This window comes from Branchiostoma lanceolatum, chromosome 2 (assembly GCF_035083965.1).
Source record: "Branchiostoma lanceolatum isolate klBraLanc5 chromosome 2, klBraLanc5.hap2, whole genome shotgun sequence".
NCBI lineage: Eukaryota > Metazoa > Chordata > Leptocardii > Amphioxiformes > Branchiostomatidae > Branchiostoma > Branchiostoma lanceolatum.
In genome coordinates, this window is record NC_089723.1 from 8,263,399 (window position 1) to 8,273,100 (window position 9,702).

General features: G+C 40.2%; 1 long non-coding RNA gene across 1 annotated transcript; it reads left to right on the forward strand.

Moving 5' to 3' along the window:
• The first annotated feature begins 192 nt into the window (after window positions 1-192).
• Window positions 193-4,065, forward strand: LOC136427353 (uncharacterized). The gene is made up of 2 exons (XR_010754404.1): window positions 193-314; window positions 3,256-4,065. It is a non-coding gene; the product is annotated as an uncharacterized lncRNA (long non-coding RNA).
• Window positions 4,066-9,702: the final 5,637 nt, after the last annotated feature.

The following is a 9,702-nucleotide window of genomic DNA, read 5'->3' on the forward strand; positions in this document are numbered from 1 at the left end:
TTCTGTTCTTGTAGTAGCCAGAAGTATCATGTGTTTGCAAGCACTGCTTCCTTAAACATATATACAAGGAGTCTGAAAGAAGATGTAACCTATACTGGCTATAGGCTATAAGTTGATATTGCAGTTTGTTTCGTCGTTTAAATATAGTACTGGGAATGAGGCCAATTTTGTATGTTTTTACTATGTAGTGACTTACTGTGACTGTGTACAAGAGACCGGCTGCATTCGCCATTGCTGCTCAGCTGGCAGAGCACAGCCAGTGCTTCAGGCCTGTGATGAGGCAAAGGGAACAACTGTCTACATGGAGAACAATGGTGAGATACATTTTACACTTTCCATGCAGCTATTATTTGGTTGTATTGCATACCTGGTAAAATGCCTCATGGTGTAAAACATTAGGTTTGTACTGAAGAGTACAAGCTTCATATCTGGCAGGGCTCCAGACTAACTTTTAGGCCTAGGAGCACTGTGCTCCTAACTCAAAAAAGTTAGGAGCACCAGCAAAAATCTAGGGGCACCACTACAAAAAGTTGGAAGAACAAGCTAAAGTCTTGGCTATACCAAATAATACTCCTATTAATCATTGTTATACGTTAACAACCGGGAATAAAGTATTTGAATAGATCATAAAAGATAAAAACCTACATTGATGGTGCAGAACAATTGGCAATTCAATTCATTCAATACCTTCCTACATACTGATACTAGTACGATGGATTTTTAGAAAAATTCGGCATAGGTTCCCCGGCTGGCCCCTATCCGGGGGCCACGGTGCCTCAAGTTCAACAAGTTGAAAAATACACAATGGTATTTTTTACTTGGAACAAGGCAGGTAATGATTCACATAACCTTGAATGATGAATAAATAGATGACTCTAGAACTTATCTATTGGGTTCATGACCAAAACAAATAAAGTCATATTCCATAATTTGAAACTTCACTGCTGGCATCAAGTTCAACATTTTTACAGGCATTTCTTTTCTTTTTACCCTCACCCTCTGTCAACAGATAATCCAAAATACTTGAATATCCTTAAAATTCTTGCTCAAAATAGTATCAAAAATGATCTGTTTGTGCCGACCCAATCAAATCGGGAACTTCGAAACGCGTAGTTCAAATTTCGCGCGTCAGGACCGCGCGGCGCCGTCATCCAATGACAGGCAGACCGCATGGGGAAAGCTTTGTGATTCGCCGCTGTGCAGTATAGACAGCAGCAGAATGAAAGTACATGCAGCACCATAACAACGGGCAGGCAATGAGCTTTGAAATGATACCGGTGACAAAAGGAAAATTTGATATTTTTTTAAATAAAACTCCACTTGAATTGATTCATCAATTTTTGATCGTAAAAATTATCGCTTGAACAGGTATAAATATGACCACAGGAAACAAGCCTTTCATTCTGCTGCGGTCTATTTTTCATAAACATCATGGCCGCCATTGAAAACAGCGAGCGTCCGGCGAGCGCTCACTTTCATCGACAAAGTTTTGGCGTTTGAAACATTTTACAAATCAAACAAATACACCACAAAGGAGAGAAACTTATATCCTTCATTTCTATGGGTAACTTTGCCACTAGGAACGGATAGTTTTTGTACCGCGGGTGTGGGAACATGATAGAAAATTCACCGACGATATTCGCGGTAGCATTGGAATACCTATATTTTCGGCTTACCGCTTAGTTCTGCAGCCATTATCCTGGCGCAGGTCTTAATTTTGGATTGTCGCACCGTGCGACCGTGATTTTAAATCTAGTCGCATTCTCAAGAAACTGGTCGCATACATATTGTGTGCGAGTCGCACTCACGAGCGCTGTCTGGACAGATTTATTTCATCTGTTCACACCAGGATTGACTCCTACTCTTTTGATAAGTGTGGTGGGCTCTTTTACCTGCTCAAACACGGAGCTTCCATGTAACGTCCTATCCAAGGGACATCCCTAACCAAACTTTGGTACTCAGTTTCAACTGAGTGAAGTGAGGAATTTCATGTTAAGTGCCTTATCAAAGGTTACAGCATTGGGTCACGTGTTTAATGTATTTCTGTCATGTCCTGACTCTGTATCTGTCTACCTAAGCCAATTAATATATAATGCAATGCAAAAGAGAAGCCGCACCATAGTGTGAAATATATCATACCATTATCTTATGTATCGAGTAATGATGTTGGGTTAGTACACTAGTCCGTAGTTGTTAATATTCCATGTTATTTGCCGTACATTGTACCTGATGCAATTGTTGTGCAATAAACTTGACTTGTATTAAGCCATATATTTAAAGACCATGCTTGTACTATAAAATCACCCAATAAATTCGGCTAACGTAAACTCCCAGAGTCAGTCTGCTACTGACTGTCGTGGTGTTCACATCGGTGGAGGCCTGGCTAAGACAGTCACCACCAATACGAGTTACTCTCAAAAAACTTTTGAAATGTAGAGACAACAGATAAGGAATTCATGTATTATTATACATTCAGAGGAGAAGTTAGCTTTTTGTAACCCAGAATATAAATGACAACACTGGCCAAAATATCATGCTGTTTGGTAGTATAAGTTAAAGACATTAGCGGACAGTTCATGTGCAGTTCTACCTTACATTAGTTCTACAGAGCTCCAGTCTATATAACTGGCTTTTAGAATACCATGTAGACACACAGCTACAAGTCATATTTGTGGACACACAACTATCAGACATTTTAATTCAACTGTGAGGAGGGCATTTCCAAGTTGCAAATATACAGTAAGACATTTTGAAACAACTTTGACAGGCCGATTTGAAAGTTTATTTTTGAACACAAGGTTGATTTTCTAAAAACTGAAAGTTGTTTTGACTATGTAGTTTTGTTACAATCATTCTGTGTCATTCTGTATTGTTTCATAATGTAACTTTGAAAACCAGTAGAAAAAATATTTGAATCTTGTTCACCAGTATTATGCTAATCTTCTCCTGCCATTGTTTCAAGCCAGAGACAGTCTGGGATTTTTATGTGTTTATGTAGCTAGTTATGGGGGCCAATCCTCCTTTCAAACTGCAGCAAGGCCACAGTGGGATGCACTTCCTAAATTAGTTTATGGTTCTGAACCCTGGGTCCATATTCTCGATTTTTAAGGGATTTGAATCCAGGCCTCTCGGCAATACACCCTGCACAATGCTATATTGTAATTCACCTTATCTTCACGGTGTAATGAAAATTAACATTTTCACTGCACTTTAACTTCAAGGTGGCTTCACATGTACCTGTCTTTCCCAATACAGAACATAAATCTGCTGAGGTGAAAACTACAGCTGTATTCTCTACCGGGACATCTGACGTACTTCAAGGACAGCACCCATGCGAGTGTTGGAGCTGAAACACAGTGTCACACTTCAGGGAGAGGGTTTGGGATAAGTATTTCAATATGGTGTACTAATTCATAGCATGATGATGAAGATGATGGATTCTTCTGTTGAATCAACAGCTGAGTTATGTAGTACATTTTTTTCATACTCGGTAAATGATACTGAAGATTTTCTAGCATTGGGGTTGAAACTTTTGTAGTGAACATCGTACAGGTGTGCCTAAACACCGTGCACTTTTAGCCACAACTGATCACAGCCAGGTCTAATACTAGTATGCAGTGGATCTGTTAATCCCTTGACAGGGAAAGTGGAAACAAGAGACAGTAACTGCATATATAAGATTGTTCAAAAACAGCTCAAACTGGTGGATGGATAATGTATAAACCATAACACAGGGGCACTAGTAAGTACAAACAATGCTGTTAGAAAGATAATGGCACAGAGTCTGGTATGGACAACTATATATCTTATAATGCCTAATGTTTAAATCACAACAACCTCAATGACTTACAGTCACCAGTGTCACTCATACCCTTGAAGGATTAAGTAGTATAGGAGACAATCAAGAAAATTATGTTTTCGGAGTTTTGTTTTTGCTTGTTTGTAAATAGGATAACTCTAGAAGTTATTGATGTACAGTCAAACCTGTCTATAGCGGTCACTCAAGGGACTGGCCAAAACTGGCCGCTAAGGACAGGTGGCCGCTATGGAGAAAATGTTGATTAATTGACCTCGAGTGACACATGTTTTCAGTACCCACTGAGATACATTTATTCACCGCACAGTACACATGTAAACATTACATAGGTAAGGGACATTTTAGATCATTTTAGAAATTCGATTGTTGTTCTTTTACTTCTATTATGGGCTTCAAAAAAGAATTATTGTATCTGCCAACTCCAAAATCCATGGCTTGCTCGAGCTTCATGTCTGATCCTTCGCGACTGACGCTGCCGGCACACGCGTCACCAACGAGTTTTAATCATATGAAACAAAGTCCTTCGCAGCAAAATGCCACCTAGTTAGTTAAGAACAAAATATATGTTGCTCAGTTGCCACTTACTGTTCGTTTTCGACCGTTTTCAAACATAAAATCGTGGCGACAATTTTCCTTAGTCTGTTGTTGTTTGCTTGTCATGATCGGCTTCTACCATTATGCTAATAGGGTAACGAGAGTAAGGTCGCTCTTTTGAGGGCTTTTTTCTTTTCAGAAAATTGCAACAGCCCAAATTTTACATCATAGTAATGTTATCCATATTTAGTTTGAAGCTTTTGGTTAAGTAATTATCCTCAGTGATAGTTAACAGCAAAATAAATTTAGCACACTATACCTCCGCAACAGTGGTGTCTTCCGATCACCTTTATGCTGCTCCGCCATTTTGAAAATCGTGTTTGGGCACATTTCGGATGAATTCCCGGCGAAAACGGAAATATTGGGCCGACATTGAAACATTCTTGTTTTCTTTATTATCATCCTGTAAAGTTGAGTTCATATAAACTTGATAACTGCATAAAAAATGAAGATTTTGAACCCGGCGTGCGGTGGCGATGCGGCTTCTACCGGCGCGCTGTGACCGTTATCGGCAGTGTTACTGTACTCGCGGGACCGAAAATCGTCTGGCCGCGACCGCGTTGGACAGGTGGCCGCTATAGCCTAATTCTTAATGCTTATGTCAATGGGAAAAATCCAAGGGACCGACAAAAAGTGACCACTATGGGCAGGTGGCCGCTATGCAAAGGTGACCGCTAATACAGGTTTGACTGTATATGTATCTTTATGATACTTGGTATGTTGGTAGATGTGGGCAAGAGAAAGTAATAATTAGATTATGGGGACCCCCTGCCAGCTTCCCATGGTACTGCAGTAGGACTTACAGTTTTCATAACCTGTGTTCTGGACATGATGTGGTCACGATTTTTCAAAGGTAGAATTGGGCTCATGAATAAGTGACATTCAATTGGTTCTGGCCCTCTAGCAGGATTAATTAACTGCAGGGGATAATTTTGTTTGAGACTAAATGGAGAATGATTATTTGAAAGTTTTGGTTTGTAGATACTTAGGTGATGATTCATGATAGATGCTAGCTATTCAAATCAGGCTAATTTGCATAATTAATGAGAAAAGTTTTTAACTGCTTTGCTTCATGAAAGGAACATATGACATATGTAACTGAAAAAGAGAACATCAAAAAGAGATGAACATGTAAATCAAGCAACAAACAACTTTATTAACATAATGCATGTAAAATGTCATAATACTATAGTGGGAATGATTTCAACAACATTTTGAAGTACAAAGTACAGATGAACATTGTTAGATATGTACCAAACAAAGAAGGGCTTCATTTGCATAATAAAAGAAAAGATGCTAAATTAGCATAGTTAGCTTAATTCTGACTTGCATAACTGGGCACTGTGTTATTTCCTGAAAACCTTAGCATATGTCAATTGTGAAGGTTAACTCAACACTCGAAAGACGTCCCAAATGGCATGTTCTTGAGATCAATCAAATTGTCGGGGCTTCTTCTCGCCCCTAGCCATACTTCATATGAGGGTGTCTTGAAAAATGGAGATCGAAGCATGGTATGTGCAAAATAAGCAAAAAGCTTACATAGACTCTCCAGGCGTACCGGCTGGTTTCCTACGACGGCATTGGTCTCGCCTAAGATGGGAGACATTGCTAACAAGGAGCCAGTTTCACCGCTACTGCCTAACACCCGAAAGACGTCAGACATGTCAAGTAAAATTGTCAGGGCTTCTTCTCGCCCCTAGCCATACTTCATATGAGGGGTGTCTGAAAAATGGAGAGCAAAGCATGGTACGTGCAAAATAAGCAAAAGGGCTTACATAGACTCTCCAGGCATACCGGCTGGTTTCCTACGACGGCATTGGTCTCGCCTAAGATGGGAGGCATTGCTAACAAGGATCTAGTATCACCGCTACTGCCTAACACCCGAAAGACGTCAGAAATGGCAAGTGAAATTGTCGGGGCTTCTTCTCGCCCCTTAAGCCATACTTCATATGAGGGGTGTCTTGAAAAATGGAGAGCAAAGCATGGTACGTGCAAGATAAGCAAAAAAGCTTACATAGACTCTCCAGGCATACCGGCTGGTTTCCTATGACGGCATTGGTCTCGCCTAAGATGGGAGGCATTGCTAACAAGGATCCAGTATCACCGCTACTGCCTAACACCCGAAAGACGTCAGACATGGCAAGTAAAGTTGTTGGGGCTTCTTCTCGCTCCTAGCCAATTACTTCATATGAGGGGTGTCTTGAAAAATAGAGAGCGAAGCATGGTTTGTGCAAAATAAGCAAAAGGCTTACATAGACTCTCCAGGCGTACCGGCTGGTTTCCTATGACGGCATTGGTCTCGCCTAAGATGGGAGGCATTGCTAACAAGGAGCCAGTATCACCGCTACTGCCTAACACCCGAAAGACGTCAGAAATGGCAAGTGAAATTGTCGGGGCTTCTTCTCGCCCCTTAAGCCATACTTCATATGAGGGGTGTCTTGAAAAAGGGAGAGCGAAGCATGGTATGTGCAAAATAAGCAAAAAGCTTACATAGACTCTCCGGGCGTACCGGCTGGTTTCCTATGACGGCATTGGTCTCGCCTAAGATGGGAGGCATTGCTAACAAGGGACCAGTTTCACCGCTACTGCCTAACACCCAAAAGACGTCAGACATGGAAAGTGAAATTGTCGGGGCTTCTTCTCGCCCCTAGTCAAACTTCATATGAGGGGTGTCTTGAAAAATGGAGATCAAAGCATGGTATGTGCAAAATAAGCAAAAGAGCTTACATAGATTCTCCAGGCGTACCGGCTGGTTTCCTATGACGGCATTGGTCTCGCCTAAGATGGAAGACATTGGTAACAAGGAGCCAGTATCACCGCTACTCCTAACACCCGAAAGACCTCAGACATGGCATGTCAAATTGTCGGGGCTTCTTCTCGCCCCTAGCCATACTTCACATGACGGGTGTCTTGAAAAATGGAGAGCGAAGCACGGTACGTGCAAAATAAGCAAAAGAGCTTACATAGACTCTCCAGGCGTACGGGCTGGTTTCCTACGACGGCATTGGTCTCGCCTAAGATGGGAGGCATTGCTAACAAGGAGACAGTTTCACCGCTACTGCCTAACACCCGAAAAACGTTAGAAATAACCTTATCTTGAGATAAAGTCAGATTGTCGGGGCTTCTTCTTGCCCCAAGTCATGCAACAGATGCACGTATCAAACTCCCGTCATTTACCAATAAGGTATTTTATTAGATTTCTTATCAATGAAATGACAAATTCATTTGCATAATTGATATCTATCGATATACTTGTTTTTCTCAGTGACATTTGCCTTACATGTGTATGTTTGAAAATCCTATCTTAGTATACAGTGTATTTATAAAATTTCCTCATAGATTAGCTTCTAATTTGAAAAAATTAGCATCTTTCTGTTTCAATCACCACTTTAGCTTTGTAGATTCCTAGCCAACCGAAACCAGAGACTTGCTTTGCAATGACCCACTAGCAGTGCTTGTCATATGTTTATCTATTGACCTAAATACAGGTGTGCCAAAACACCACATTTAGCCACAACCACCACTGATCACAACCAGGTCTGATACTAGTATGCAGTGGATCTGTTAATCCCTTGACAGGGAAAGTGGAAACAAGAGACAGTAACTGCATATATAAGATTGTTCAAAAACAGCTCAAACTGGTGGATGGATAATGTATAAACCATAACACAGGGGTACTAGTAAGTACAAACAATGCTGTTAGAAAGAGAATGGCACAGAGTCTGGTATGGACAACTATATATCTTATAATGCCTAATGTTTAAATCACAACAACCTCAATGACTTACAATAGATTGACTTACCAGTGTCCCTCATACCCTTGAAGGATTAAGTAGTATAAGAGACAATCAAGAATATTATGTTTTCGGAGTTTTGTTTTTGCTTGTTTGTAAAAAGGATAACTCTAGAAGTTATTGATGTATATGTACCTTTATAAAACTTGGTATGTTGGTAGATGTGGGCAAAAGGAAGTAATAATTAGATTATGGGGGCCCCCTGCCAGCTTCCCATGGTACTGTTGTTGGAAAGAGAATGGCACAGCCAAGTCTGGTATATATAACAACTATATATCTCATAATGCCTAATGTTTATATTACAACAACCTCAATGACTTACAGTCACCAGTGTCCCTCATACCCTTGAAGGATTAAGTAGTATAAGAGACAATCAAGAAAATTATGTTTTCGGAGTTTTGTTTCTTCCTGTTTGTAAACAGGATAAATCTAGACGTCATTGATGTATATGTACCTTTATGATACTTGGTATGTTGGTAGATGTGGGCAAAAGGAAGTAATAATTAGATTATGGGGCCCCCTGCCAGCTTCCAATGGTACTGCAGTAGGACTTACAGTTTTCATATCCTGTGTTCTGGACACGATGTGGTCATGATTTTTCAAAGGTAGATAATTGGGCTCATGAATAAGTGACATTCAATTGGTTCTGGCCCTCTAGCAGGATTCATTAACTGCAGGGGATAATTTTTTTTAAAACTAAATGGAGAATGATTATTTGAAAGTTTTGGTTTGTAGATACTTAGATGATGATTCATGATAGATACTAACTATTCAAATTAGGCTAATGTGCATGATTAATGAGAAAAGCTTATCTGCTTTGCTTCATGAAAGGAACATATGACATATATAACTGAAAACGAGAACATCAAAAAGAGAGGAAGATGTAAATCAAGCAAGAAACAACTTCATTAACATAATGAATGTGAAATGTCTTGATGCCGTAGTGGAAATGGTTTCAACGGCATTTTGAAGTACAAAGTAAAGATGAACATTATTAGACATGAATCAAACAAATCAGGCTAAATTTCCATACTTAATGAAAGGATGCTAAATTATCATTGTTTGCTAAATTGTGACTTGTATAGTTGGGCACTGTGTCATTGATTGATGTAATCTATCAAATGAGGACCTTATTCTCATAATGAGAAAACCTTAGCATAGTCTATTGTGAAGGTTAACTCAACACTCGAAAGATGTCACAAATGGCATGTTATGAGATCAATAAAATTGTCGGTGTGTCTTCTCGCCCTTAGCCATACTTCATATGAGGGGTGTCTTGAAAAATGGAGAGCAAAGCATGGTACGTGCAAAATAAGCAAAAGAGCTTACATGACTCTCCAGGCGTACCGGCTCGTTTCCTATGACGTCATTGGTCTCGCCTAAGATGGGAGGCATTGCTTACAAGGATCCAGTTTCACCGCTACTGCCTTACACCCGATAGACGTCAGACATGGCAACTCCAATTGTTGGGGCTTCTTCTCGCCCCTAAAGCCATAC